Source organism: Triticum dicoccoides, chromosome 3B (genome assembly GCF_002162155.2).
Source record: "Triticum dicoccoides isolate Atlit2015 ecotype Zavitan chromosome 3B, WEW_v2.0, whole genome shotgun sequence".
Classification (NCBI taxonomy): Eukaryota; Viridiplantae; Streptophyta; class Magnoliopsida; order Poales; family Poaceae; genus Triticum; species Triticum dicoccoides.
The window spans coordinates 853,803,320-853,808,721 of record NC_041385.1 but is presented as its reverse complement, the minus strand read 5'-3'; positions in this window follow the sequence as shown (position 1 = coordinate 853,808,721).

Genomic DNA, 5,402 nt, shown 5'->3' with positions numbered 1-5,402 from the left:
GATCTTGTGCCCTCGGCAGGATCTGATAGATAGTCAGGCTTCTCAGCCTTTTTCATTTATAGATGTCTGTACCCAGACATGATAGCTTCCGCTTGTGCTTTGACTTGTATGCTCTGAGTGTTGGGTCATGAGACCCATGTTTGTAATATCTCGCTCCTCGGAGCCTATTGATAAATTACTTGAGTCGTAGAGTCATGTTGTGATGCCATGTTGTGTTTGCACATATCGAGCATATTGTGTGTATGTTATTGAAATGCTTGGTATGTGTGGGATCTGACTATCTAGTTGTTTATCTTTAGTAGCCTCTCTTATCGGGAAATGTCTCCTAGTGTTTCCACCGAGCCATGGTAGCTTGCTACTGCTCCGGAACACTTAGGCTGGCCGGCATGTGTCCTTCTTCGTTCCTGTGTCTGTCCCTTCGGGGAAATGTCACGCGATGAATACCGGAGTCCTGTTAGCCCGCTACAGCCCGGTTCACCGGAGTCCTGCTAGCCCAGTGCTACAGCCTGGATTCACTCGCTGATGACCGACACGTTCGATGCTGGGTCATGGATGCCTGTCCCTGTAAGTTTGTGCCACTTTGGGTTTACGACTAGCCATGTCAGCCCGGGCTCCTTATCATATGGATGCTAGCGACACTGTCATATACGTGTGCCAAAAGGCGCAAACGGTCCCGGGTAAAGGTAAGGCGACACCCGTGGGAATACCGTGCGTGAGGACGCAAAGTGATATGAAGTGTTACATGCTAGATCTATGTGGCATTGAGTCGGGGTCCTGACAGCGTTGGTATCAGAGCTTGACTGCCTGTAGGATTACCAAGCCAAACTGGTCGAAGTTGAGTCTAGAAATTCTTTAGTTATATAAGGGAATTGATTGTGGGATGGAACGTAAGGCTCTTTTTACTCCTTATACCTCATGGCCTTCTGATCTGAGTCATCATCTTCTCTTCTACGGGGATTAAGAACTAGGCTATCTCTTCTTTCTATCAGGATCACGTATTACTAATCCGTAGACTTATAAGATTGTTGGATTTAAGCTTGAGTTCAGTTCCTACTACCTCCATATGTTAATTGTTGATCTCGAAACCTTGATATTGTGCTTCTGAGTGGTTATGCCACCATTTTTGTGAATGTCTCAAGTCTTTTCTGAGCATTTACAGCCGTTATGCTGTCCGAGTCATTCCAGGTTTCTAAATAGTCTGATGCATTTGCAAAATCCTTTCCCTCTGGTTTCGATGCTCCTTTATGCCAGCTCAATCACACTAATTGTTGAGTTGAGGTATTCTACTGCCTCGACCTTTATGTTGGAATAATTATTATGACCCTAGGTGTCTCAGGGGATCATCTAGTAATTTAGCCATGATTTGTGTTCCCAGTGTGATGATTCTGGCCATCATTCTCGAAAGCATCCCGTGATGCTACTTAGTAATAGGTATTCTATTCCTGGGTTCTTGAACCCGAGATTCACTCTACTTACTTCATGTTGATAGTGTTTGCTAGTCCCTTTAGGATAGTAGTAACCTTTGCGATAGTCCTCGAGGTTCGTGGTACATCCTTCTTCCAATTACCATGAACCATTCTTGGCAGGAGTTCTTCTGAACCAAAAGATGACAACAAGAGTGCTGTCGATGAGTTCTTCATGCTATATTGTGACTCTGCCAGCTCAACCCTTCTGCATGGGTTATCCGGAAGAATTATGTTGAACTTGGTTCGACATACTAGTCTATGCATCCACAACTCAGAAAGTTATATGTTCCTTTGAGTTGTCCCTCTTTAGTTGTCTACTGACCTTCGTCTATCAATTGATAGTCAAGAGTATGCGTGCGTTCGTTTATCGATGCCTACTACTTTTGTGGTCCGTCAAGCCATTCTATCGCGGAATGACTAGGAGAAACAAACTCCAGTACCTCATCCATACCTAGGATTGGGTCAAAGTAGTTGTATTCCGTAGACCAAATGCCAATCCAGCTTTTGGTTCTGTTCTACCTTGGAGTATTACCTTATTCTATATCGAGATTGTTATAGGAATTGCACACCATCCTATGAATTCTTGGTACAATGATACTTCTCACCATCATTAGTCATTCCTCGGCCCTCGTGTTGATGCAACCGGAATACCGACAAATGAATTGTGATGTGTGAAATCAATACTCCCAGCAACCTCGTTGCTTGGTAGTTAAAGGATAATAATTTCATTCTTAGTATGTTGGTTTTTGAATCATCCTTCTAAGACTGATCGTGCTACCTAGTCCTTATTTCGGTGCACCCTTCGATTGATGAGTTAGGATCTTGTCAAGTCCTCACTCATTTGATCATATCGTCTTGCCCTCAAAAGCGAGATTGTTCTCAAGCTTAGTAACATACCGGTGGTTCGTGATTTTCCGAATATCTTCTCGGAAGTATTACCAGGTTGTCACCTGACTGCTATGTTGAGCTCGTGATCAAGTCGGGTTCTTGTGAACCACCCTTTCTCCAAGAATCTGTGATGGATATCCCGGAGCTAGTTGGTTAAGCTAGACAACAACCTGGAGAGTTGGAAGATAAGAGCTTGCCTGACTTAGTTCGTTCCAAAGGGATATTCTTGTGTAGTGTGTGTTGAAGAAAGATGATATCTTCATCGATTGGTCCTTGTGATCAGTTGCTGGACCTATTGTCTTATCAATCCTTTGATTTGAGTGTGGGCTATCGTCAAATCAAATCAGTACCAACGATGCTCGTAATGTTGTCTTATTCGTGGTTGATCCCTCGAGCATACACCATTACATCTTTGGTCTGACCAATGCTATCACCGTGTTCACTTAACTATGGAATTCCTTTTAAAAGGAAACCCGGATGAATTGTTGTTGAGCCCATTGACAACATCCTTATCTCCTCCATGATTTTGTTGAACATTAAGCTAGTGTTGGAAACTTTTGAAAGCATTTGTTCATGCTAGTTCATGAAGCATATGTTCGGATGTAAGAAGTGACTTCCTCCAGTTCATGTGCATCTGATGCAAGTTGCCGCCGTGGATTCGAGAAAGTCAATGTTGCTTTCTTTGGAATCATTCCAAATCAGTCATGCACACGTGCGAAGAATGTTGTGGTTTGAAGACTTGCAACCTTCAATCTATATGTATCCCTAGCACACCAAGCCACTGGTTGATTTGTTCAAGGAGAAGGAGTTCCTTCATAAGAGCTAATCCGGACTTATGTAAGGACTTCGATACCCTCGTTGATGGTTCCCCCTCCTGAACTCGGTAGTGTTTTATTATAAGACTACTACGTGGTCATGCTTGTCTGGGACAACGTGTTCACATGTTTGTAGCAGAACCAGCTCATGTTTTGGAGCTTGCTATCGTAGTTCATTTCCTGAGAATCTCGCAACGTCATCTCGTCGATTTGTGTTGCAAACTTTCATTTTTCTTCCTAGACTCGATGAGTCTGGAATATCCTGACACCAACCAGATCTGAATCTCAGGCAGATATGATGGTTTGGAACATTTCCCAAGAACTATAATATTGGTCCCTCGATAACCGGTAAAGTGGATGTCGTGGCCAACACACCCAGCCGGAAGACCTATTATTGTAGTATCTTGTTTGAGGAAGTTGGCCACCTCCCCATAAGGATTTCGTAGGGTTTACTTCCTAGTTGCCCCTATGGATTTTTGTGTTCCCGAAGTCCGACCTTTTACTTGACGTTCTAGTTATCAAACCATATCCATGAATGGGATACACTAGCACGTCAAGGAGAACATTAGAAGCAGAGTGCTAAATGTCTCTCGGTCGATCATCCAGATTTTATTCCCTTGGCCCCGCCAAGGGTGAAATCTGAGAAGGTGTTATCTTCCTTTGCATCTGCATCCTCCATCACCATTCATCATGGTAGTAAGTTGTGTTGCCAGGATCCTTGACACGGATATTGGTAAAACCCTGATGAATATGGAAATGCTCAAGTTCTTGAGAGCACGCACAAGCGCTACGTGTTATCATCGGCACTAACTGGGTTTGCTCTCAGTTTCCTCGGCAATGCTATGACCTACTCAAACAGTGAATTCACTCTCTATTGTTGGGTTCTTCCCCAGTTACCAGAATCATTCCCAGCATTTGCATTTTGTTCCCAGCTTGCACCGCCAATGTGCCATTCTACCATGGGTCTCTTCCATTTCCGGTGGTAAGCAAGTTCATCCATTACGTTGTCTTCAACAAGGTAATCCACATCATCCAAGTCCGAGTATGCCATTCTACCGACCCCTCCAAACGATCGCTCGAGAATTGCCTTAGGCTGGTTTAAGGAGCTTCAATGATCTCTGAATCAAAGGTAATTCTTTTCGCCACTTAAGGAAATAATCTACGAATCACCCTCCTCCAGGATGTTTCGTCGTGGTTTCATGGCAACTAAACTCCTTGCTACGTGGACAATATTTTACCACCTTCTCAAGTGTGGAATTGTTGTCTACCTAGTGAACCTTCGTCATCCGTTTCTTTCCACCCCTCTCGAAGTGTATCTTGTGTCTCAACCCGAGAGATGGTCCTATGTCTCATTCCGTGAGTTGTTCGATCTTCGAGAAGATCGACCCTTCTAGAGTCTCCTTCTTCCCTCCACGTCTTGTTGACAGAATTTCTCAGAGCAGGACTTCAAGACAATAATGGTGTTCAAATCAACGTTCCTATGAAGTGCAACCTGGATCGTGAAGATTATACTAGTTTGCGTTTCCCCTTCATCCTACCCTACGCTTGAATCTCGAGACGAGATTCTTGTTTAGTGGGGGTGAGTTGTCACATCCCTAGCTTCTGGTATTGCTCTAGGCTAGCTTCATGTGTGCATCATGTCTATATTTCTGAAATTTGAACTGAGGGAATTTGGAAGCCTCAAAACCCTAAATAAAAGTAGGGCAAAAACCCTAAAAATCTCATTCATTGCTCCAAAATGCTCTTCTTAAATGTTTGATAATTTTTGGAAAGGGTTCTGGTCCCAACCAAAATATTGAACATTTTTAAGGAATTATTCTTGGGACTTTGGATTTAATTCATTAGCTATTTGAATTTGAATTATATTCATATAATTAGAATATAATTTCAAATACCCCCTGAAATATTTTATAAGCTTTTGGAAAAGTCCATCTAGCAATATAAAATATTCAGAGGAGCTTTGGCATTGTTTGAATTATTATTTTAATTCAAAACAATGGCAAAAGAATTAAATAAAAGAAAACAGAACAAAAATAAACGAGAGAAGGCCACCTGGGCCACTTACCTGGCGCCACTTACCTGGCCCAGCTCCCTCTGGCCGGTCCAGCCCACCTCCTCCCCCCCTTGTCCTCTTCTTCCTCTGCCAGTAGGCAGAGACGAGGCGTGGCGCGCGCCCGAAGAGCTCCGGCCACCTCCTGCTTACCTGCTCGCCGCTGGAGGCACCCGAGGGAGC